General features: G+C 43.7%; 1 long non-coding RNA gene across 1 annotated transcript in view; it reads left to right on the forward strand.

Annotated features, from left to right (window-relative positions):
* LOC142495869 (uncharacterized) overlaps positions 1 to 27,468 on the forward strand; it is a 127,695-nt gene that overhangs the window by 23,762 nt on the left and 76,465 nt on the right. Inside the window, exon 2 of the long non-coding RNA XR_012801842.1 lies at positions 14,071 to 14,206. This is a non-coding gene — a long non-coding RNA (uncharacterized LOC142495869). The remainder of the gene's footprint in view (positions 1 to 14,070; positions 14,207 to 27,468) is intronic.

Below are 27,468 nucleotides of genomic sequence, written 5' to 3' on the forward strand. Positions count from 1 at the left end.
GGATATATCATTTGCTCGATGTTCATGCCCCTGTATCCCCGACGCCGGAGCAGGAGGGTGGCATGGATGTGATTAATGGGACCTTCGACTACCTTCCAACACCAAGCGCAACCTCTCCACCAGAAGACTTTGTGTACATGTATGCCGTTGACGAGGAGGATAACATGACAACCCCGTCAAGACCACGCCAGGTTACAACACGGCGACCAAGACAGGAGGAAAGCTTCCTCCCAGACAACCTACCCTTGCCCGCCGCCACAAGCACACTCGCTCCCAGAAGCACACCCGCTCCCAGAATCCAACCTACATATGTTTTGTCAATGAGATGTAGCATTGGGCACCCCCTGTCTCTTGTTGTATGCAATTGCCACGCTCAGTAGCTCTCTGGTTGACATAAATATATATTCATTATGTGGTGGGTGTGGGAGTTTGAGCTTGTTGGGAATGTGTGTTAATATATGTCTGACTGGTAGCAGTCAATTGGAGGCTGTGGCACCTCCCCCCAGAGCTCACTCCTCCTCCTTCACCCTTTTAACTTGGGAGGTCATTTATTTTGCTGCAGGAACAAGACCTATAATGGTTCTTCCCCTCTTACAGAGGTAAAAGGAAGGGTTCACAGTACAGTGTAGTGTAGGACCTGCATTAATTTGGTTATACCTTGACGTTGGTATGCAGGCTTAATACGCTTTGGCCAAAGGGTTAACCAAATAACCAAGTATTTAATATTATTACTATTATTGAAGTATTTAACTTTATACTTTTCATCATATATGTTTTGTCAATGGGATGTAGCATTGGGCACCCCCTGTCTCTTGTTGTATGCAATTGCCACGCTCAGTAGCTCTCTGGTTGACATAAATATATATGTATTCATTATGTGGTGGGTGTGGGAGTTTGAGCTTGCTAGGAATGTGTGTTAATATATGTATGACTGGTTGCAGTCAACTGGAGGCTGTGGCACCTCCCCCCAGAGCTCACTCCTCCTCCTTCACCCTTTTAACTTGGGAGGTCATTTAATTTGCTGCAGGAATAAGACCTATAATGTTTTTCCCCTCTTAGGCCGAGTCCATGCTCCCTGCTTGCTCGCTGAGGAGCGCTGAGGCTCAGGGAAAGCGGGTGCTTTCCCTGGCCTTGCGGTTGCTTACCGCACGCGCTCTCAGCAGGCCATCAGGGGGTGGGCCGGGGGCGGTCAGGGGGCGGGCGCGTCACTGGCCGGGGGCGGGCCAGTGACGTCACGGAGCTGGTGCGCCCTCATTGGGCGAACCTCTCATGTGACCGGCCTGTCTCACCGGCAAGCGGGGGAATTTTAAATTCCCCTAAGACCTGCGCTTCCGCAAGCGCGCGGAAGTGCAGGTGAGCCCCTACTAAAGCCGCTCTAATTGTGCTGTAGGGGCTCAGTGCTGAGCGGGAGCGCGCATCAGCACGCTTCCGCAAGCAAGCAGCAAACATGGCCAAGGCCTTACAGAGGTAAAAGGAAGGGTTCACAGTGTAGTGTAGTGTAGGACCTGCATTAATTTGGTTATACCTTGACGTTGGTATGCAGGCTTAATACGCTATGGCCAAAGGGTTAACCAAATAACCAAGTATTTAATATTATTATTATTATTATTGAAGTATTTAACTTTATACTTTTCATCATATATGTTTTGTCAATGGGATGTAGCATTGGGCACCCCCTGTCTCTTGTTGTATGCAATTGCCACGCTCAGTAGCTCTCTGGTTGACATAAATATATATTCATTATGTGGTGGGTGTGGGAGTTTGAGCTTGCTGGGAATGTGTGTTAATACATACGCTTGCATCGATACGTTACCCCACATCATCCTGCGCGAGCTGCCACCGGCACTCTGGGAGAAGTATAGGGTGATGAGTGCTGGTTTACCCCAGAAGTATGGCATGTTAATTTTTAAGCACCACGTGTCCTACTTGGTGGACTACAGGTGGGCCAAAAATGTGCACTACGAAGGAAATCGCGAAAAAAGGGCGCTTCCTGAAAATTTAAGGACTATTGTGGAGGAATTGCGGTGCTATTTTTCAATTTCAGATCCTTTAATGAAAATCGTTGGAGACTCCATTAATGGCATTTTGCGTCATACAAGGCATCGGCCCTGGAAGGACAATCTGGTGGGATCGAATTTGCGTGACTGTTCAACTGTTGTTTATTTTTTGACTTGTTGCTTGTTTTAACTTGTATTAATAAAGAAATGTTTCTACTTACACAAGACCTGCACAACTCCAGTCCTCGTGGCCGCAAACAGGCCCGGTTTTCAGGAAAAACCGGGCCTGTTTGCGGCCCTCGAGGACTGGAGTTGTGCAGGCCTGACTTACTGTACTGTACACCATCCTACTGTAAATATTTTGACTTTCTGTACTTTAATAAAGGAGATGTTGAATGTTTTAACTTGTATTAATAAAGAAATGTTTTTACTTACACAAGACCTGCTGTTCACTTTAAATGTTTTTAAATTGCATTTGTAAATAAATGTTTTTGTACTTACTCCACCAATAAAAGAAAATGTTGATTTGTTTTAAATTGTTCCATTGTCTCCTTTTATACTGTAACAAAATACAGTGTTTCTAGAACATACAGTACTGTCCAGGCATACTGTACAATACTGTACATCACAAGAGTATTAAAACAATACATGCTGTACGGGTATAGAATACACATATGTACTGGAATACATGTAGAATAAATGCATACTTTTTATTTTTCGGGTTTATTATACAGTATATATATATATATATATATATATATATATATATATATAAATATATATATATAAAGTATTGTATACGGTCTGAAAACAACAGCATACTGTTTCAGGTTTTCTATGAAGCTCTCAGTTACAGTATTCTATCCTAATCAAAAACAACAGCCACTAAACTGTAGACTCCGGTACGTGTTTTTTTTAAATCCGATTCAGCAATGTGCAGGCATTGTTACACAAAGCGATATTATCCATCGAAATCCCTCCATTTTCCGTTTTCCGCATGAGATGACAAAGTTTTCTTTTCTGAGGAAAAAGAAAAGTACAAGTTTTACTGTAATGGTCAGTCAGTCCCCTAAAGAAGTTCCCACAGTCAATCCCACCAATAATTTTCTCGGGGGGCATCTCCTGTTCACATGCTCATGCGCCTACTGTAGATGTGATGACACGCATATGCGTTTCAAGAAGGTTCCAATGCGCATGCGTCTAGCTTTACACCAATTGTGCAGTATCTTCTGTAGAAGCTGCTCAGCCAATGATATTGCTTACAGGAGAATCGCTTGACTATGCATTGATATTTCAAAAACAGAATAAAATACGGCAACATTACTCACCATAGACTTTGCCAATCAGCTGGCGCCGAGCCACTGCCAGTCCCGTATTCTTGATTATACACGTAGTTGACAGGTGCCAGCGGATGAGGCTGGAAATCGCTTTGGTACATGCAAGCTTGCTGGAATCTGTACGCGAAATCCGGCTCAGGCTGCAGGTATCCGGGCGGGGACAGACAGCAAGGGTTGCCGGTCACCAAGTTTTCACTGACGTTCGGACCATTATTGGATGCTGGCGCTGTCGCTGGCGCATTGCTTGCCAGCGACTGACGTTTCTTAGTTGGTTTTAACATGACCTTTCGCCTTTTGAATTCTCCATGATCATAGATTTGGGAAAAATCCGGTGATACACACCAATACCCTCCAATAACACCGGGATCAATACGAAAAAAACATGGATCAATACATAACTTTTTCCTTATTGCACGCTTCCACACATGAGCATCTGGTGAAAATTTGTAAAAGTCATAGTTTTCGATAAAATACTGATACATTTGACCAACTGTTGCCATCTTATCATCTGTTGCATTAATCGCGGCCCATATTAAATAAGCATATGTTCTGTCGGGTTTTTGGAGCATGGACTACGGTGGTGCACTCATGTTGGGACTCTCAGGACAATAAAACACCAGACACTTTGCATGTATTTTTTAATATGAAAAGCCTAAATTGATAAATTATTGTAACTTCATCAGTACCAAGACCAATTTACAATGGACCACTGTGGTATTTTTTTAAACACCTGCAAGTCGACACATTACTGAAGCGCATGCGCATTACAATTCATGAATATCTGCCACCTGGCGGATACGCGAAGAATTGCAACCAATTAAATCCGAACCAGTATCAATAAACACATCAATAAACACATCAACCGCGGGTGACGCCGGCATGAATGCAACATGAATGCGGTATGAATGCGGCATGAATGTGGTGAAGTGCGGTGAAGTGCGTGCATTCGGAAAAAATCCCCGAAAAAAATCGGCGATGTTGGAGAATAAAAGGGGCCGCGGCTGTAGATATTTATACATACAGTATAACACGCTGTAAACCATAATTTAATAAAGTAAAAACCTTTGGGGACCTAATATATGTGTGGGAAAATAGTCTGGAATACCTGGACTCGAAAATCAGGAGTCTGGGTGTCACTGTGAACCCTAAAAGAGGAAAAGCATGGTACTTTTATTCTTGTATTGCATTGCTGCTGGCAATGTAACTTGGTCCCTGAACTCAGATTTTCCATTGACTTATATTGGATTTCATAGCCCCCCCCACCGTCCTTATATATGGATGGGTACCCGCAAAGCCTACACTATTTTCGGTAGTCATAACAGTACCTGGGTAGCCCCTAAACTAGGGACCCCCTTTTCTATGTATACTAGAACACATTTCACCATGGCTCACTTTCCTTCCTGGGCTGTTCTGATTCAGGGTATGCTAGTGGTGAGTCACGGTTATGTTTTTAAAGGGAGATATTGATGGGGGCAATGTGCACACATGTATCCACAAATAATGCCTGATTGTCGGATACAATTACCGGGAAACCGGTAACTTTGGTCCCTGACCCTATATGCACATTTTGACAACAGTTTCCCCCAAAATCCCCCTTAAAACCCAGCACCCCAAATCCCTGGTTAAATGCATTCCCGGAATGGGAAAATCACAACAAATACTGGTAATACATTATGGGGCAGTGGAGTGCTGCCCAAATACACATGGGGCTAACTATATGTGTTCCCCAGCATCAACCATTCACCTCCCGCTCCCAACGTCCCTTTCCAGCAGCTATCTTCTATGGGGAATCATAACCATGCATGGTATCCTTAGCCCATAACCCTGCAGGGGATCGTATATGGGAACATGGTCACACGGAAACACAGTGTATTATCATACTGGGCCCAAGAACTAACCCTCTTGGGCCCAATACCCACGGATCCTAGTGGCAGCCAGCTGGGCTTGGACCTTTATTTGGAAGGCCAGCTAGCCCCACCGTCACAGTGATAAACATCTTTTTAACTCCACTGGTGCCAGTCAGCAACACACAGGACCTACTCCTTTTACATATCATCAAAGGAAGCTGTGTTTCATTTTAATACATACTGCACCGACACACTTTATTCGAGCAAATACCCGGTATGTACCTGGCAGATACCTGGAATGCGCCGCTCCTCACCTCTGACAAGCCCCGTTGCATTTGCCTTCCCAGCCTGGGTTCATGCCTGGCTGATGGGCGGCTGATCTGTTAAATGATAATGATTAGGATTTAATAGGCTGCAATGCTTCGCGTGTCTACCAGATGGCATAAATTCATGAATTGTAATGCAGTATATATATATGTACTGTGCAGTATTGCAGCCAGCGGGAATAAAATGCTTCAATCCCTGCCGGAAAATAACTCAATGCACTCGGGCAGAAAACAGTCACAAACCTCAATACACCCGGGTATACCCGAATTCGTGGGACTAGCCGAGCTCGAATAAAGTGTGTCGCCAGTGTACTAACATCTCCACATTTTGGAGCAAAAGCCTCCTGTGATGCTCACTGAGGGGTAGATCCTATGAGCTCCGTTAAATCTGGCCTACTAACATGATCTAACCTAATTTAATTGAACCTAAAAGAGAAAACGAGATAAAGCGCATGCTCCTAGTGTAAAAACGTATAAACAATTTAATAAAACAGGATGAGTCTACAATGGTCAAACTCACAAATGCCGGATGGTATTGGGTATGTTTGAGGCAAGTCTCAAGCTCGATCACTGCAGCCGCGGTAGTAGAGGGTGTCCTCCGTGCTCTGCTAGGTCCGTCGTAGTCCTAGATGCCACAGGTGTATCCAGGAACCGGAACTGGCACTTGCACCTTGAAATTAGGTCCCCCGGCAGCCGGCAGAACTTCTGATGAGTTCCCTCTGTGGTTTTTAACTTTCTTGCACCTCCTGCAAGGTAACGCTCTGCCGTCTCAGCGTGAGACCAAAACCTTCCTAACGCGTTTCGTTGCATTTTGCAACTTCATCAGAGAAAGCTGTTAGCCTTTGAGCTACCATATAAATAGTGGAGAACCCAGCTGATAGCCATTGGTGGTAGTTAATCATTAAAATATTACAGATAACAAAGTACAAAGCTCAATACAAAGATAGAAACTACATTAGACAACAATAATTAAAAAAAAAACTACTGGGTTTGGATTAATGATTGGCATTCATTGTTTAGATATGAACTGAGTACTTTAGATTGTCATATTGTCCCATAAGGGAACAGGAATTAGATATTTAGAAAGTATATGTACTAGGACCATTTAAGTCAAATTTGGAATTTTACATTTTAAAATTAAAAAAAATTATATATAAAAATATATATATAAGGAGAAAGCTCCGGAATAAAGGTCAACTTCAAAATAAAGGTAGCAATTGTAATAACAATAGTATGTCATACGTGTAGGTTAATTTATAAAGATCTAGGTCTAAGTGATCTTATATATTATGGGATACAAACAGAAGAAGATGGTACCGGGCGCTTCTGGTGCAGTGAAAGTGACAAGTGTCTACAGATGTAATTCACCCAAATACAGTACAAGTGAAATAAATGTAAAAAAAATAATGTGACAATATCTACTGTACCACCACAATGTGAATAAACTGTGACTATAGTGAACAAATAAATATAATGCAGCAGCTCTACACCCTTAGAGTGGACTGTCCAGGTCCAAAATGTAATGCGTTGTCTTCCAGGTAAGGGGAGCACTGCAGATCTCAGATGTGATATGTGGAGAAGTAAGAAAAATATAATGGTGCAGACAATAAAGTCAAGGTGTATCCAAAACAATAATGTGTCAGTCCCACTCACATATTTCTTCTGAAAATAAAAGGCATATCAGAGACTCATCTCTCTCTGATAGGAGCCCTTTGCAAGGAATCTCTGAACGATGGCTGTATGTAGATGTTGGATCTTGAATGGTAAGCTGTGTATATTGTAATACCTATTACCTCCCTCCCAGGGATAGGGATAAGAAAGAAAGAACGCACAATGGCATAGTATGTAGAAATTAGGTCTATTACATCTATTAAAACATATTATTATCCACTCACATTTTCAAATGTGTAATCGTACAATGAAGAGAACCGCTGGTAGACATGGGGTTGTATGCCGTCTGCTACTGCTGCCTCGTGCGCTTCCGCGTACGTCACGCCGACGTCACTTCCTGTGACGACTCGGGTAAGGGCGGAAGAAGCTACTATGGATACTCGGCTTCTGCAGTCTGCCAGGACCCTCCGTGTCAGCACTCAGTGGTTCCCAAAGCGTCAGATTCTACGCGTTTCGCTATGGCTTCTTCTGGAATCATGTTGCTTATCTCATATGCTTGCTTTATATAGCTAGTACCTCATAATTGATCAAAAACACACGTGTCCCCATATAAGTGTATAATTAACCACTTGGCTCTGCTCAGTACATAGCAGCCAAGTGCAAACACATGCAAATATTAAGCATAATTATTCTCACTAAACTAATACTAATACATACACAATCTAAGTCTAATTGACACTTATTAAACATACAATAGCAATACAATATCATCAAAAATATCAAAAAATATAACAATATTTTATTTAAAATCTAGAAAAATATAAAAATATATAAATAATAAACGCAAGAAAGAGGAAATCTAAAAAGACATGGAGGAAAAGAGAGACATATTAATACCAATTAAACAGGATTATATAAAAAATGCATTGATATATATGTCTACATTTAGACCTTTATGGTATTAATGTCTGCATTTTATGGATCCAGAAAGTCTCCCGTTTAGCTAGGCAATTAATTCTATTACCCCTCTCCAATGTATGGGGATATGTTCTATGCCTTTAAACCGGAGAAATTTCGGATCTGAATTATGGTATATGCTAAAATGTTTGGAAACATTATGTGTTAGGATTCCTTTTTTTTATATTCCCAAGGTGTTCTAAAATCCGTGACTTTATTGTCTGCACCATTATATTTTTCTTACTTCTCCACATATTACATCTGAGATCTGCAGCGCTCCCCTTACCTGGAAGACGACATATTATGTGAGATACCTGAAAGTAGATAGCAAATAAATTAGCGGATCTAGGCAACCTATATATGAATAGTGTGCACTACATATATTATTAGTAAACCTACATAGCTATTAAAGTGGTATTGTGTTGATGAATAATAATTGTATTAAATGTATTAAAGTATTTATATAATACATGTGATATAAACATGTAATTGTGTAAATCAAATGGTGTGACTATGAGATCGATGATTGAGCTATAGTGGGGATGGGAAAATCAGATGGGGAAAAATAATAAAACCAGGGGGAGGGGCAACAGGAATGGAAGGGAGGGTGGAGGACTTGTCTCATACATGCCCAATACTATCCAGCATTTGTGAGTTTGACCATTGTAGACTCATCCTGTTTTATTAAATTGTTTATATGGTTTTACACTAGGAGCGTGTGCTCTCTCTGTTTTAGGTTAATTACAGAAAGTTGTTAATTCCTTGAAGAAAGCAGCCTAGGACTACAGAAAGATTCAATTTGTGGTTTTTATACCTTATCATCCACTTTTGATGAACTCTGTTTTTAATTTTTCTTATTTATCTAACCTCATATACTGTAGCTCGCTTATGGGTATTTCGATAAAAAGCGGTGGGCTTTGGTTAGTCTCCACCGAGAGCTTTTCCGTTGACATAACTATTTCAAACATCACTTATAATTCATTTTTCAAACATTAAGATATTAATGGTCCCATTTTAGTGTATTAGGTGCTGTCCTTATTATCCTTGTTAATTTAATGGGTATCAACAAAGCTAATTCTATGCGGCTGTTAGGCCGCTCCTTTGCATATGGCTAATGTTGCTAATTTAGCAATAGCCAGCTAATGTTTGGATAAGTGCTATATAGGTGCTAACTGTCTGTAACGCTGGCTCACATTTGGCATAGGATAAGGAAGGTACAGTATACCAGGCATCTTCCTTCCCAATAACAAAATGAATAAATTAACCACTTTAAACCTATAGTGCCCATAAAAGCATGGTGACTAAGGCAACCAAGGAGTTAATACAAACACCCGAACTACCCTACTATTCATTGTATGTTATAGCGGTTCAACTGCTATGGCATACAAGGGGTTAACCCCCCCCCATTAACTCCCCTGGCTCACCTAACCTCCCTCCTTTGGGCACCTACCCCCATAAATCCCTGCCATGCCTCCACCCCAACAAAACACCCCCCCTTCCCTAGCGTAATAGCTAATATCCCTATTAGCCAAATGTGGCTGATAGGGCTTTTAGCAATAGAAAAGCATAAGAACAAATACAGTACAAATTAATAATGAAAAAACACAATCACATCATATGCAAACTATCATTTAAATGCATTCATTGTCACTGTGGCTACCTATGCCTTCAATGTGGGCATAGATTGGCACATTGGCAATCAATGTAGACCTTAATAAAAAGCCAAATGATAATAATAACGTGCCAATGTCCAACCATTAAAATGAAAAACGAGAAAAAAAAAACAATCCAAGCCCGGTCGCCAATAAAATTAACAATTCAAAAACTATTAAAGAATAATCCAAGCCTGGTGGCAGTTAAAAAGAAAACAAATTAAAATAAATCCCAGCCCAATGTCACAAAAATAAATAACACCGGAAAAGAAGGGAAAATAAATTCAGGCCCAATGACCTTTTTGGAATCCATTGCCATCCTGCGTGTATGTCGGTGGATCCTCAATTTGAAACGAGGACCTGGATCCTCTGTTTATAGAAAAGTAGTCTCCTGTGAGCATATCTTCTTTTATTCCTTTAGTTAAAGATGTCTTCTTTCTTTTCTTCTTTCCTCAGACATGATGTTGCCACTTGGTCTTCTTCCAGTTTTCTGAAAAATGAGTTCTCAGGCAAAAGTGAGGGAATCACATGATACATGAAACAACCTATTGCTTCATGTATCATGTGGTTAATTTCCTTTTAGGTGACCTTTCATTGCAAAATAAGGGAAGTAATCACATAGTACAACGACCAATCAGGTTGGTTCATGTACCATGTGATTCTCTCACCTTTTGCCTTGGATTTCATTTTCAGGCAAAGGTGGGGGGATTAGATTGGTTGTGTATCATGTGAATGAACGTCTGTGATGTCACAGGCCTTAAATAAGGCCTGTGTTGTCTCAGAAGACCCGAAGAAGACAAAGGGGAAACATCCTGTCTGAAGAAAGAAGAAAAGAAAGAAGACATCTTTAAAGAAAGGAATAAAGAAAAAGAAAAAAAGAAATACTCAGCGGAGACTGCTCGTCTATTAACAGAGGAGCAAGGGCTTTGTGGAAAGCTGAGGATCCACTGTCATCCACCCAGGATGGCAACAAATTCTAAAAAGGCCATCAGGCTTGGATTTATTAACCTGCTTTTCCGGTTTTGTTTATTTTTGTGCCATTGTGCTTGGATAATTGTGAATACTTTTTTTGTTACCTTGCCATAAGACTTGGATTATTTTTAATGGTTTTGGGATTTTTATTGGCCATCGGGCTTGGATTTATTTATATATTTTCCATTTTTATGGTTGGTCATTGGCCCTTTATTGGATTATTATCTGGCTGCCCCTGAGGATGATGAGGATAGCCTTCATCCCAGCTACTGTAAGTAATACATTTAATTATTTAGTGTCTACATTGAATGCCATGTGGCTACCTAAGCCCCCATTGAGGGCCTAGGTAGCCATAGTAACAGTCAATGCATATAAATGATAGTTTTTATATAATGTAATTGTGTTTTTTTGTGCAAATTATTTATTTGTATTGTGTTTAATTGGCTCTTTTTTGGCCAAAACCCCTATTAGCCACATGTGGCTAATAGGGATATTGGCCATTACTGTAGAGGGGGAGTTGTTTTGTTGTATGGGTGAAGGCAGGGGGGGTGGAGGTTATGAGGGTAGGTGTCCCTGAGAGGGAGGTTAGGCCACCAGGGGGAGTTGGGGGGGAGGTGTAACAGTCAACCCCTTTTTTCCATAGCAGTGATGAACCCATTGGTTACCTTAGTGGCCTTCATGGCCAATATGCAACCAATGGGTTAGTTAGCACACATTCTAAATTATTTGGAATAATGCAGGATATTCACATTGGCTGTCTATATTACTAAGACAATATAGGAACACAAAGTTGGTCACTTCAGAACCCTGGATAATGTCAAATTATTTACTTCTAGATGGCGTTGGGTGCTAGAAGCATATAATGCCAGGTATAGCAACAACCTTAAAAAGAAATTAATAAAAGCATTAATTCCCAGGTTAAATTTAATGGGATATGTTTTGAGGTGGTCCTCACATCTTTTGCATATCATTAGCACACACGTCTGTTAAAGTTAACCACAGCCCGTCATTACTGTAACATTAGTTAACGCCTTAACTGAAGATCTTTAATTATTTAGTGGACTTCTAAGGATATTCCTCTAACAATGCTTCCAGAAGTGCAAAATATTATTTCAGAGTACACAGGTAGACAGCTTAAATGGTGCACAGTAGGGCCACCAGCAGAAATCTTGGGGCCCAGGACAAATGCAAGGAGCGCCCCCCCCCCCACCCCTACCCATAGCAAACCTACAATGAAATTTTTGTTTAGGGCGCAACTTTTACTTAAATTGTAGTGTTGTGAGCCCTATTTCAAACCTCAGTAAATAGTTGCAGATGATGAGCAGCACAGCCAGAAGAATCCAACTTCAAACTTGACCGGAGAGAAGGAAAAAAGGGAGCACTCCAAAATGGCAATAAGGTCTGGTTTATTGCAGGCTAGACAAACAATAACAGGACCACATGAACGCACCTACGCGTTTCGTGCAACAGCACTTTTTCCTGGACACTCCATTGTCATCTGGATTATCATGCTCATTATATGCTACAGATGGAACTCTCTCTAATTATTGCAGCATCACACTCTATATCACTTTCTATTTCACACCTCACACACCTCACAAGCCCCCCCCCAATTTACACCTCGCGAGCCTCCTCTATTGCCCTTTCTTTTCCCATGTATTTTTCCCCCTCTGTCTCACCTCTCACTCTCCCCCCCTCCATCAATTTCCCCACTCTCCCTCAATCCCTGCTCCCCACCTCACATGTATTTCTCTCCCATACTCTCTCTTTTCCTCACTCCCTCTCCCCCATCTCTCTTCTCCCCTTTCGTCAATTACACCACTCTCACTCATTTCCCTCCCCCTTCACATAATTCTCCCCCACAAAATATATACCAAATAAACACTCCCAATGCAAAAAAAATTCCCACCCTCAAATACAAAAAAAAAAAATCCACAACCCCCAAATATATACAACCCCCACAAATAATACAAAAAAACCCCACCTCCCCAATACATATAAAAAAGACCGCCAATACATATTAAAAAAAACAATACATATAAAATAAAACAATACATATATAAAAAGACCCAATGCATATAAAACCCCTTCAACGCATATAAAAAAGCACCAAGACATATAAAGAAGCCCCCACTCCCTCCCAATACATATATAAAGACTCCCACTCCCCAATACATATAAAAAGACCCCCACTACCCATACATATAAAAAGACCCCCACTGCCCCATACATTTAAAAAGACCCTCACTCCCCCAATGCATATAACAAGACCCCCACTGCCCTAATACATATAACAAGACCCCCCACTCCCCCAATACATATAAAAATACCCCCACTCCCCCCCCCAATACATATAAAAAGACCCCCACTCACCCAATACATATAAAAAGACCCTCAGTCCCCCAATTCATATTTAAAAATGAGACATACCTTGGGGATGGTCGGGTCTGGTGGCTGCGGGGTTCAGTGGCTGCAGTGTCCGGCAGAGAGTCGGGGTTCAGCGGAGAGTGGGGGCCCAATCGCGACCGGCCATCAGATACAGATCTCCTCACTCTGTTTCCCACGCCGAGCTTCCAGTCAGCGTGCACTAGAAGCTGAGGCGCGCTGATGTCAGGGGGGCCTGCACGCTGACAACAGAGGCTGGGACAAGAAGGCCCGACCGTGACCGGCAGCTATTATCTTTTGACCCCCCTCTTGGCGGCCCTAACGTACCCCCTGACTCACTGGGACCGGGAAGCCAACCCCGGCAGACCCCCCTGTTTGTAGCCCTGGTGCACAGCAACTCTGAAAAGAGAATTCTAGAGTATCTCATTGTTGCAGGGTACATGCAACCACACACGTGGGTTCTCTTGATAAGGCTTCTTTATTGAGCCTTAAAAATATACAGCACACAAAAACAAAATATCTTCTCTTCAGCATACAACAACAAAATAGCTTCTCTTCAGCAGACAAAAACAAAATAGCTTCTCTTCAGCATAGAAAACAAAGCAGCTTCTCTTCCGCATGCAGGACACAGACAGTTCATACACATGTACTTTGAAAAACAGACCTTATAGCAGTATTCTCTTCAGTATTTCAGTCCTGTCTCCTGACCAGCTAGCCTGCATGTGTGTACAGCCTGGGGTTTTTAAAACACCTTGATTATGCAGCTGGGGTCAGACTAATTAAGCAGACCTTCTAAACTGAAACTTAACCTCGTCACTGCTGTACTGGAAGCCTAAACATAGGTTTGCCAGGTATATGGCTGGTGACATTCATTCACCCTGTCACATTCCTCCCCTGTTAGTGTGTGGCTGGGGCCACGCATGGCTGAAGCCCGACCTTCCACCACTTCTGTAGAAAAGAAGTCAGCATTTGCATTTTCTTTCCAGGCCTGTGCTGAATCTCAAATATGAAGGGTTGGAGGGCCATATACCACCTGGTCAATCAAGCATTGGAATCCTTCATACTATTTAACCACTTCAATGGAGCATGGTCCATCACCAGAGTAAAATGGACTCCTGCCAGGTAATGCCTCAAAGCCTCGATTGCCCACTTTACTGCGAGGCACTCCTTCTCAATCACTGAGTAGTGTTTTTTCCTCGGGAACAATTTCCTACTCAGAAAAAGGATCGGATGTTCCACTCCCTCAAACTGTTGTGACAACACTGCCCCTAGCCCTATCTCTGATGCATCGGTTTGCACTACAAAAAGCCTGTTGAAGTCTGGGCTTCTAATTTATTTATTTATTTATTTATAAAATATTTTACCAGGAAGTAATACATTGAGAGTTACCTCTCGTTTTCAAGTATGTCCTGGGCACAGAGTAAAACAAAATAATGCATGGTTACAAATACAGTTACATAAATGAACAAGGTATACATTATATACAAGACATTGCGTGCACAGTTAAAGAAAATATATATTATGAGCGTATGAAACAGTTACAGACCAGATTAAAGTGTGAGACAGCCTTAGATTTGAAAGAACTTAAGCTGGTGGTGGATATGAGAGTCTCTGGTAGGTTGTTCCAGTTTTGGGGTGCACGGAAGGAGAAGGAGGAACGTCCGGATACTTTGTTGAGTCTTGGGACCATGAATAGTCTTTTGGAGTCTGATCTCAGGTGATAGGTGCTGCATGTGGTAGGGGTGAGGAGCTTGTTCAGATAAACGGGTAGCTTGCCCAGAAAGTATTTGAGGGTGAGACAGGAAAGGTGAACTTTGCGCCTAGACTCTAGTGATGACCAATCTAGTTCTTTGAGCATTTCGCAGTGATGTGTGTTGTAGTTGCATTGGAGAACAAAACGACAAATTGAATTGTAGAGGGTGTCAATTTTGCTAAGGTGGGTTTGAGGAGCCGAGCCATATACTATATCTCCATAGTCAATAATTGGCATTAGCATCTGCTGTGCAATACGCTTTCTGACCAGGAGACTTAGGGAGGATTTGTTCCTGTAAAGTACCCCTAGTTTGGCATAGGTCTTGGTTGTCAGGGTATCAATGTGCATCCCGAATGTTAAGTGGGAGTCAAACCATAAGCCCAGGTATTTAAAACTAGTGACAGGTGTTAGGGTGGTGTTAGCGTTGGTTCTAATCAGGAGCTCAGTCACTGGAATCTTTACAAATTTAGTCTTGGTCCCAAATACCATTGTTACAGTCTTGTCAGTGTTTAAAAACAGTTTGTTTTGGGAAATCCAGTTTTCGAGTCTCAAAAAGTCAGACTGATGTATGTGTTGAAGGTCAGAGAGGCTATGGCTGTGTGCATACAGGATTGTGTCATCTGCATACATGTGTATTGAGGCTTCCTTACAAGCTGTGGGAAGATCATTAATGAACACTGAGAAGAGTAGGGGCCCCAGAACAGAGCCTTGCGGGACACCACAGGTGATATCCAGGGGGTTGGAGTTAGAGCCTGAGATGGACACATGTTGGGATCTTCCTGATAGGTAGGACTGAAACCAGTTTAAAGCATGTTTCCCTATTCCAGAGCTCTGGAGTTTGGTAAGCAGGATAACATGATCAACTATGTCAAAAGCCTTTGCAAAATCTAGGAATACTGCAACAGTGAGTTGTCCCCGTTCCATTCCACACTGGATTTCATTGCAAACTTTTAGCAGGGTAGTTACGGTGGAGTGTTTGGGACGAAACCCAGACTGGAATTGGCTAGGGAAATTTGTCTTGGTGTAGAAATCGCTTAATTGGGAGTGGACACATTTTTCCATAACTTTGGATAGAATTGGGAGAAGTGAGATTGGCCTGTAGTTTGAGACAGTGTTTTTGTCCCCACTTTTGAAGATTGGGACAACCCTGGCAGTTTTCCATGTCTTAGGGATATGGCCTGCAGACAGGATAGAGTTGACTATGGACGCAATTGGTTTGGCAATGGCTGGGGCACCAAGTCGTAGGAACCTAGATTGTAGTAAGTCGGGTCCACATTGGCTGCTTAGTTTTAGTTTGAGGAGTGCTTGTGTAATCTCCTCTTCAGATACTGGGCTAAATTGAAAATTGTGGGCAGTGTTGGGAGGGGGTGGGACTATAGGGGTACTCCCAGGATGAGATTCAGGTTTGGGGTTTGTGCTGCGTTTCGCTAATAAGTTAGTGGCACACCCCACAAAGTAATCATTGAATGCATTTGCAATATCAGTGGGGTTTGTCAGAGTAATATCCCCCTTGGTGATATTACTTGGTTGTTGATGGTTAGGAGGCTGGAATATATTGTTGATAACCTTCCAGAAGTTAGCTGGGTTTGATGTATTTTGGTGGAGATTGTCAGAGTAATATTGTGCTTTTGCATACCTTGTTTGCCTTGTGCACACGTTCCGCAGGCATCTGTAGTGATTGAGATCCTTGGTAGTGCCAGTTACTTTGTAGCTTTTCCACAAGGCATGCCTGAACTGGTAGAGTGCTATAAGGTCAGGTGTAACCCATGGAAGGTGGGCCCCCCGTACCCTTATTTTGCGTAGTGGAGCATGGGTATCGCAGAGTTTTAAGAACTCGGATTGGAAATAGTCGAGCGCAGAATCAGGGTCGGGAATTAAATCGATTCTGTGCCATGGGCAGTTGGTAAGGTCATCCAGAAACTGTTGTGGGTTAAAGTTTTTAAATGTTCTAGTGAGGAGAACTTTAGGGCTTGAATGGGGCGGTTTAATTTTCCTTACACAGTACACTATTGCATGGTCACTGAAAATATCAGGAAGGATGCCAGAGGATTGGATTCTGCTGGGGTTTGAGGAGAGAATCCAGTCTAGCAAGGAATGGTTATGCGACTTCAGGTTTATTCGTGTGGGTTGGGAAATGAGTTGCGATAGGTTAAGTGACTTGAGTTGTATCTGGATTTTGTGGTTTTTAGGGTCAAGCCAATTGAGGTTGAAATCCCCTAGAACTAGCAGCTCACTCTTCTCATTCAGAGAGGAAATGGAGGCAAGAAATTGGGTGATGAGGAGCGGCGCATTCCAGGTATCTGCCAGGTACATACTGGGTATTTGCTCGAATAAAGTGTGTCGGTGCAGTATCAGTCAAGGATTGTAGAGGGGCTTTAGGGGGGCGGTAGATGCCAGCAAGCAAGATGGGCTTAGAAAAGGGGAGGCAGATTTTGCCAACTAGAGTTTCAAAAGAGGGTGGACTTGGTGGGCAATGTAACAGTGTAAATTGTAAGGTGTCTGCAATATAAAATAACACCCCTCCTCCTCTCTTTGTCCTATCTCTCCTAAAAATGGAGTATCCCTGAATGGCGATATTTGCATCAGGGGTTCTAGAGGATAGCCATGTTTCTGTAAGAACGATGGCTTTGGGATTATGCATAAGGCACCATGCCCTTAGTTCATCCAGTTTGGGCAGCAGGCTACGGATGTTTATATGGGTGACAGATAGCCCTTTTTGGAATTAAAGGTGCAATTCTCAGGGGCATGGGACAGAGCTGAAATGGGAGGACCTGGCTTAGTTTCAACATCACCTGCTAGAGAGAGTAATAGTATGAGTAGAAATTTGGGTAGTTGTTTGCAAGTTGTAAATTTGTGGTGTTTTCCATTAGAGTGAGCAGTGGTTGGTGTGCTGGTTTTTAGAGTTCTCCACCAACATTCAGTAGATAGTGCAAGGCTTTTGAGTAGTCCAGGGTGTATGGTGATGTTGGGTGTGGGCCAGGATGGAGGAGTTTGTAGTGGATAGAGGGAGTAACATCTCCATGAGGTCAGGAGAAAGAAAAAAGTTAAAAGACATAGCCGGTTCATGATGCCAGAGGTAAGCAGTGCTGCAAGGAGCTGTTGTGAGCAGAGTGAGTGTGTGCAGACTAAACAGCAGGGGTGGGCCTGTACCTTGTCAAGTGTTTTGCTGCATTGCAATGCTAGGGTCAATTCAGGGTTTCAGTGTTTTGTGCAGTCAGTTTTGGGAGAGGCTGCAGTGAAAGAAGTTGTAAAGGGGTGGGGGGTTAAACTATGCAGGCTAACAAGCATGGGATCATAATGTGATCTGAATAGCTTACCGTTTGTTGTCTTGAGTAAAAGAGTGTGCAGTAGATCCAGTCCCCAGTCACCTCTAGTCGAACTATAGTCTAACTGTATTTATCACTTAAAAACCTCACTTTAAATGCCTCACTGCCTAATGCAGTTCCTGCCCAATGCAGCAAAGGTGTTGGTATTATACACAAAAAACAGTCACATGACCCTCCCCCTCCCCAATCAGTCAGCTTGTTCCATTTGGTCAATTAACAGCACAGAGTTAAGAGGGGGAAGAAAAAAAAAAAAAAAAAAAAAAAACCTTTTTACATTCAAACGTAATAACTTATATATCAATTCAACAAGGCCAGATTCAGTCTTATACTCAGGGTTTCAACATCAGGAACATACTTATATATCAATTCAACAAGGCCAGATTCAGTCTTATACACAGGGTTTCAACATCAGGAACATACTTATATATCAATTCAACAAGGACAGATTCAGTCTTATACTCAGGGTTTCAACATCAGGAACATACTTATATATCAATTCAACAAGGCCAGATTCAGTCTTATACACAGGGTTTCAACATCAGGAACATACTTATATATCAATTCAACAAGGCCAGATTCAGTCTTATACACAGGGTTTTCAACATCAGGAACATACTTATATATCAATTCAACAAGGCCAGATTCAGTCTTATACACAGGGTTTCAACATCAGGAACATACTTATATATCAATTCAACAAGGACAGATTCAGTCTTATACACAGGGTTTCAACATCAGGAACATACTTATATATCAATTCAACAAGGACAGATTCAGTCTTATACTCAGGGTTTCAACATCAGGAACATACTTATATATCAATTCAACAAGGCCAGATTCAGTCTTATACACAGGGTTTCAACATCAGGAACATACTTATATATCAATTCAACAAGGCCAGATTCAGTCTTATACACAGGGTTTCAACATCAGGAACAGACTTATATATCAATTCAACAAGGCCAGATTCAGTCTTATACACAGGGTTTCAACATCAGGAACATACTTATATATCAATTCAACAAGGCCAGATTCAGTCTTATACACAGGGTTTCAACATCAGGAACAGACTTATATATCAATTCAACAAGGCCAGATTCAGTCTTATACACAGGGTTTCAACATCAGGAACATACTTATATATCAATTCAACAAGGCCAGATTCAGTCTTATACACAGGGTTTCAACATCAGGAACATACCTGTGAAGAGAATGCAATTAGATCCATGTCATATCAACTGAGGTTATTGGTTATTGGTCTTGCATGAAGAAAGTGAGTATATTAACTATATATATATATTAATTGTAGTCAAACTGTTTTTATCACGTAATAACCTCACTTTAAATGCCTCATTGCCTAATGCACGGGACGGAACCCTCTGATAGACACCATTTATGTCCTCAAAGGCTCTCTGACACTCCCTTTACCATACCACTTGTGTAGGGGCACACATTTTTTGTGAGGTCCGTTAATGGGGCTGCAACTTCCGAGTAGTTAGGGATGAACCGCCGATAGTACCCTGCTAAACCCAGCAGAGAGCGTACCTGCGTTTTTGTTTGGGGGGTCTGAACTTCTTTCAGGGCAACTACCTTGTCGGCTAGTGGCCTTACTTTTCCACCTCCCACTGCATACCCTAAGTATTTTGTTTCCGCCTTACCTAAGGCACATTTCTTAGGGTTGGCTGTGAGCCCTGCCCCTCTTAGAGATTTGAGGACCGCTTTCAGCCTATTTAGATGGGCCCGCCAGTGTTTACTATAAATGAAAATGTCATCTAGGTAGGCTGCGGCATAAGCCCTATGGGGTCTCAGCACTTTAACCATGAGTCTCTGAAATGTGGCTGGGGCTCCATGCAGTCCAAATGACATTGTCACAAACGGGTATAAACCCATGGGAGTGGCAAAGGCTGTTTTGCACTTGGACTTTTCCTCTAAAGGTATTGCCAGCATCCTTTGTTTGTCACGCTGTTCTGCCCGCAGATCAGACTAACCCCAAATACTGAGGTGGAAAGTGAGTAACCACGCACCCGCAGTAGTGAGAGCGTGCCCAGAGTATGGATTGGTTGCATGGACAAGGCCAGGGGTACCAGGGTAGGTAGAGTACTTGCCAGATCCGGGTGTAGAGAAGGTGCCGTAGTAAGGTCCGAAGCCAGAGGTCGAGGATTACAGAGTTCCGGGAAGTAGGGGTCCAGGTGCTGAGATCATGGGGTCCGAGAGGTAAGCGGTGGTCGTGTGGAAGCCGAGGTCGTAGAGCCAGAGAGGGGAGGAAGACAAGCCGATTCGGTAACGAAGCTGAAACAGAGAGAGAGCTAGGCACAGTGAGTAACAGCACAAAGCAGATGAACTATGCAGAGCGAGGCTGGAGAGGAATCACAGGGGTTATAACGTGAGAAGGACCAATGGGAGGAAGGGGTGGAGCAGAGGCGCGCCGAGGAGCCCTGTGTGATAGGGCAGGGTTTAATGGCCTGGTTTGTTGCCGGAGGATGGTGGGAGGAGCTAAGCCTGAGAGCGGAGATGGCCGGGGGGCAGAGTTACCAGGCTGATGACGTGCATAAATTAAGTTGCGCGGCATGCAACCTGTAAGTGGAGCAGCCGCGAGTCTGGCATCGGCGGCATGTGTGCGAACCGCGGGGGGCGGAGAAATGGGCCGAGGTGCCCAGCAGGAATGGAGGAGGCCGCAGCCAGCGGTACAGGTAGGGAAGGGCTGCGCCGAGGGCGGCGTGTGCCTCGAGTCCGGACATTGTTAAGTCCAGCGTGGATATATATTCCGCTTTACCAAGGGTGTCAATTAACTCGTCCACCCTTGGCATCGTATGTGCGTCAAACTTGGATACCGCATTGACCTTTCGGAGGTCCACACAAAATCCTACCTTCCCATCGGGTTTAGGGACCATTCCTAGTGGACTACACCACTCACTGCATGATTCCTCAATCACTCCTAAGTGTAACATTTCTTGTACCTCCTTCACTACCAGGGCCCTACGACTTTCAGGCAACCGATAAGGACGGGGACGTACTTTTACCCCAGGTGCTGTCTCGATCACATGTGAAATTAAATTAGTTTGCCCTAGCAAATCAGAAAAAACATCATGGAATTGTGTAATTATTTCTAACAAGTCCCCTTTTTGTTCAGAGGACAACTGTCTACCCATTGGGATTTTATCGTCACCCACAATGTTCTCCCATGGGGACTGAGGACCCAAGTCCGTTTCCTCCTCCACCGGGTGGATGAATAGAGACCGCTGCATCTTCCAGGGTTTCAGCAAGTTCACATGGTAAATTTGTTTACCCTTCCTGGACCCTGGTTGAGCGATCTCGTAATCCACATCACTTGTGCGGCGGAGTACTTCAAATGGGCCCTGCCATTTAGCTAGGAGTTTTCTTTCACAACTGAATAACAACAACATCACCTGATCTTCTGGGTGAAACACTCTCATACGAGCATTTTGATTGTAATGTCTCTCCTGACTGTCCTGGGCTGATCTAAGATTCTCCCTAGCAAAATGGCCGACCACATCTAGGCGCTTCCTAAGGTCCAATACATATTGCAGGGAATTCTTAGAAGGGGACCGCTTTTCCTCCAAGGACTCCTTTAGGAGATCTAGGATACCCTGGGTTTGGTGGCCATACAGCAGTTCAAATGGGAGAATCCCGTGGAGGCCTGGGTAACTTCCCGCACTGCAAATAACAGACAAGGGAGAAGTTCATCCCAGTCTCTCTTCTCTGAATCAACAAATTTCCTCACCATCCCTTTTAGAGTTCGGTTAAATCTTTCCACCAATCCATCAGTCTTTGGATGGAATACCGATATCCAAACAGACTTGACCTCTAGTAATTTTAAGACATCCTGCATCAGTTTAGCCATAAAATTTGTACCTTGGTCTGTCAACTTAACCTGGGGAAGACCAACCCGTGAGAACAGCTCCAACAACTTGTTGGCTACTTGCCTCGCCGTTGCTGTTCTCAGGGGGAACGCCTCAGGATATCTTGTTGCATAGTCAACTATTACAAGAATAAACCTGTGTCCTTTCGCAGAAGGTTCTAGAGGTCCTACCAAGTCTACATGAATCCTCTCAAAGGGAACTGACACCAAGGGTAGAGGAACCAAAGGGGCTGTTTTTTGTCCCTTCGGACTAGTTAGCTGGCACTCCGGACATGCTGCACATAACTTAGCAATATCACTATGCATCCCTGGCCAATAGAATTGGGACGAAAAACGGTCCAATGTTTTATCCCTGCCCAGGTGACCACCCCAAGGGACCGGAAGGGCTAGAGTGAACACAGATTTAACAAACGCCTTGGGAACCAATATCTGTCTGGTGACCTCCCCTGTTTGTGTCTGCCTATTCACCCTATACAGGATATCATTTGATAATTCAAAATGGGGGAATACTATAACCCCCTGTGCATTCAATATCTGCTCATCAATTTTTACCACCTTATCATACTGTCTAGCAAGGACTGGGTCTTCCCTTTGCCTCTGGCAAAAATCAGGGAGGTATAGGTCTGGTAAATCTCCAGGGCACATAGCCCCCTCCCTCTGGCCATCCCCAGCCATCACTTGTGACTTCTGGCTACTAGAATGGTCACCTTGAGACTCAGATTTCTGCAACCGGTCCTGTTTGTCAGAGCGTCTTTGCTTCCGAGTCTTTTGAACCCAGTGTCTACTGGGAAAAAGGTCTGCCGAGAAGGGGAACAGTTTGCCAGGGTTCTCCTGAGCCATAGAATGAGGCTCCTCATGAGAGACTGGAGCCATTAGGTCTGAAATGAAAGGCCAGTCCCTGCCGAGCACAACGGGGGCAGGGAGCCAAGGTGTGACTCCTACTTCGAGGTAGGCCTCCTGACTTTTTACCTGTAGCCGGATTTTGGCCATCGGATACAGTATTACTGTACATCACTGAGTATACATTCTATACTGCATGAAGAGTCAAAAGAGCACACGTTAGGTGTTAACAGTTCCTGGAAACCAGAGTTTTCCCAGAGCCCGAATCTACAAGGGTCTGGATGGTTTTTCCCCCAACCTGGGCTGGAAGTAGCCAGGGTTGGTCATTTTCTCCAATGAAGGCCGAGGCGACGGTCCTGCTGAAGGAACAATCCATCTGTGGACAGTCCACATGCCGGTGGTCTTGTTCTCCGCAGGCGGAACATGGAGAAGGTTCCCTCACAGGAGGGGGCCGTGGATAGCGCTCCACTGGACCGGATACTGGAGACCAGGCATCTGGTGGGTCCTGTGGGCGACGTCCTCGGAAGTTCCTTTCATTTGGCGACAAGCCGACATCAGGAAGGGGATGAGGGTCTCAGCGATGCCCGGTGTTTTGACTTCTTTCTTGTTGGAAGGACTGATCCTTTCATGGCACTTGGCAATTGTGCATGGAGGGGCCATAGTTTCCCCTTTGTTCCAATCTCCCTCTTTGGGTATCCGCAAGTGCTGGTGAAGTTGGATCCATCGAGTTCAGGGCATTCGCCTGATCCTCGGCCCCAAGGAAGTTCTGAACGAGTCGGACCACCAAAGTTAGGGTTTAAGCAGCATAGCATTTTACCCATGAGCGTGCGGAAGGGGGTATTATCTGTAGGAATTGTTCCAACACCACTTGCTCAAGAATTGCCTCCTTAGTGCGCTCCTCGGGTTGTATCCAGCGAGTACACAAATCCAATAACTGCTGAGCGAGGACCCGGGTCTCATCTTAGCGGTGTACTTCAGGTTCCGGAACTGCTGCCGGTAGGTCTCTGGGGTCAGACCTAAGCGATCCAGTATGGCGGCTTTTACTTGTTGGTAGTCCATTGCCTGATCTACTGGGAGGCCCTGATATGAGGCTTGGGCTTCTCCTATGAGGAGCGGTGCCAAAGCAGTTGCCCAGCGATCTGCAGCCCAGCCCTGAGCTTTGGCAACCCTTTCAAATGTCAGTAGAAAAGCCTCTGGATCCTCGTTCGGAGCCATTTTCCTCAGGAGGACCGGGGTTTGTTCACAAGTTCTGGACTGGCAGACCCCTGGAATTGGGTCAGCAGCTTGGCCATCCACTCATCCTGTGCTGCCTGCTGCTGGGTTAGGAGCTGGGTTTGCTGCTGCAATAGTAGTTGGGCCTTGTAGGAGGACGTGCATAGAGGTAAGCAAGGGAGACTTGATAAGGTGAAATTAAATAAGGCTTTTATTGCGCCTGTTTCCTAAACACAGCAAAACATATGCAAATAAGCCAAACAAAAACCTATCTCCGCTTTGGAGACTATCTACACATGTAGCTCAGCCCTCTCTGACTGGGTTGGTTAGCTAAGCTATTCACCAGCCCCAAAATATAAACATATATACAGATACATAACAGTTCCAAAAGAAAGTCTTATCTGTCTCTCTGGTAGCTGTAGTGGGGAAGGCTTCTCTCTTTCCTCTCTTTCCTGGGTTGCTGCCTTTTCTCAGGTTCTATTAGCATTCAGGTTTAGAGGTGTTTTCCCCTGTGTCTTGAAAGCAGCTCTGCTGTTTCTTCTGGCAGGCTCAAGACATCTGTCCCCATGGTCAGTCTCACAAGTTGTGAGACTCAGGTACAATCTCCCTTCCTGTCTCAAAAGACAGGCTTTTCTAAGAAGCTAATCAGGCAGGTGGTGTTGGATAATTGAATACCATCAGTTAGCCACCACACTGCTGGATTAGAGACACATTTCCTGAACAGGGATAACTCCCCTGTTACAGGCCTCCCCTGTTTGTGGGAAGCTCAGGCTTGCCACGGCCAAAGCCCATCCTTCCACTCTCATTCTAGATATCTCTGTGACTTGAATGAGATTGGATAGAGGAAGAGAACCCTCAGTCCTGCTGGGATCGGAGCCCTTTCTCCAGTTCATTCGTGTCTCCTCCCGAAGGTGCTTGAGATTATCACTCCTCAGTCACTCGAGGAGGACTTTTTCTAAGTATAGTCTTTTTGCTACGTGCACGGTCATGAGATTTCCCTCGTGTTGGGTGCTCGTTTTATTGTAGGCAGACTGTATGGCAGCAGTTGCAGAGCGTTTAAAAACAGCCCTTTGAGTTTTCCGCTCTTAGAAGCTATCTCTCTGCACTTTTTCCACTTAATGGAGTTGCTAGTTCAGCCTCTTTGGGATTAAGTTGCAAATCCATATCCACTTCCAGAGAATGTCCCATCTTTTCAGCTTCATCAGCTAAGGATTCTTCTGGTTTTGATTCAGCACGTGTACCTTCTTTTATTGCCTGTTGGGTGGCTGAAGGTTTTGCTAGTGCTTGTTTAGGTGGTTCAAATTTTGCAACCTTGTTTTTCAGACGAGCGGTATTCCCAGCTCTCACTGTACCCTTGTTTGCCTGCTAATCTAACATTACTACTGCGGAGGAGGATCGCACAGCCCACAGACAACCGGGAAGGGTTATTACACCACACCCGGAAGTGACGTCACACCCGGAAACCCGGCGGGCTTTGCAGAGTCAGCATCTTACCATCGTGACCGGAGGTGTTGATTTGGGAGAACCATCGGGCCCCCACGAGACATCGGCGGAGGTTGGGTGAGCACACTGAGCATTGGCTCAACCCACGGGCACCCCCCTCAACAACATATCCCCTTACGTTTTACGTATTCATCTGGGGACACTTCTCTGGTCACAAGACTTTGATCTCAAGCCAGGAGTCATCCAGGTGTAACCCCTCTGACATTCAATTAGCAGGAACTTGCTTCGATCGCCTTTCAGTAATGCACCCACTTCCACTTGTTTTTTATTATTATCTTTTGAGTTTAATTTGACAATTGTTGTTATTGTTTGTGATTATATTGACACAGTTTAATATAAAGGTGTTTTCTTACCAGTACCCCTTTGACTGCGCTTCCATATATATTTTTCTTTTGTACTACCAATCATCTCAAGGACTGGGGTTCCTTGTTTAGGATGCTGCGTTATCATTTGGGTTTTGGTTTTTCAACACATTTACTTTTTTGTTGCAGACCCTACATGCTCCGGATTGGTTCATGTCACATTATATATTGTATATTTATTTGAATTATTTTATAAGAGTTAGTCCAGTATTTTAAGTTGTATTTTCTATTTGGCGCACCCCCTATTCTTTTTTTCTTTTTGCTTTTGCTCCTGTACCATTGTTGTCATGGGTTTTTGTGGCTGTGGGATACTGACGCTTAGTCAGGGTCAATACTTGTCCTTGTAGAACTGTAATCTCATCCGCGAGATATCCTTGTTTTTTGAGTGCGTCTTGCAAGTCTCTTCTCAGGGAATTTATCTGCACCCTTTGTTTTCTCTGAGCTTGCTTCCACATTTTCACTGCATTGTGAAGCACTATGAATTTCTTTGCTCGGGCCACAGTTACTTGTTTCAGTTTCTGGACCTTCTTGTGCTCCCTTTTGTGCCGGTCACCTGGGTTCTAAGCTTGGCCTCTAGTGATACTTTAGTGAGGCTCAGGGTAGCCTTCATTTTCTCATGCTGCTTTGCGGGGACATACTGGGTAATCAGACGTTCCTGCAGCACCTCTATTTCTTTAACAGCCTGCAGATTGTCTTCCTGCAGAGTTCGCTGCTTCTTCTTGGCCATCTGGAGGTGCGTACGCAGACCTTGCAGTTGGTTCTGCAGTCAGTGCTCTGCTTCAAACTTCTCACCTTCCAACAGTCTATTTATTTCTTTAAGCTCGTGCAGCTTTTCATTCTTTTCCTTGACTTCGTCTGTCAAATGAAAATTTTCTTCTTTCAGTTTTAAGTTTTCTCTTTTTAATCTTAAATGTTCTCCTTTATCAGTCTCTGAACTATTCAGGGCCTCCTTGCAGTCTTCCTTCCATTTACGCACATCTGCTTTGAGAATGACAGTCTCCTGGCGTGAGACTTCCTTATCTAGGTTGAGGGTCTGAAGCTCCTTCTGAGAGACTTTGAGATCTGTATTAAGATTGAAAATAATTTCTTTAGAAATATCCAGCTCCTCAGTGAGACTGTGTAGTTCCTTTCTGGAGACTTCCAGGTCTGTGCGGCAACTGTTGGTCTCATGATGTGAGGCATCCAGTGCTCTGCGGAGTGTCTGAACCTCTTTCTGAGATAGGTCCACCTCTGTCCGGACACTGTTGACCTCCTGTTGTGAATCATTCAGCTCTACACGAAGAGTGTGAACCTTTGCTGAAAGACTGTCATCTGCTTCAGTGCCTCCTCATACTTCCGCTTCAGCTTAGCCATCATTTTATCAGATTGGCTCTGCTTTTCATCCATGGTGGAAATAGTAGTGTTTGCAGTATCTAGCTCAGTCTTGAGATCGTTCAATTCTGTCCTGGCCAAAGAGTAAATTGTGAGCACATCTTTCTGTAGCTTCACGTTATTTTTCTGTAGCTCTG

This window comes from Ascaphus truei, chromosome 5 (assembly GCF_040206685.1).
Source record: "Ascaphus truei isolate aAscTru1 chromosome 5, aAscTru1.hap1, whole genome shotgun sequence".
Classification (NCBI taxonomy): Eukaryota; Metazoa; Chordata; class Amphibia; order Anura; family Ascaphidae; genus Ascaphus; species Ascaphus truei.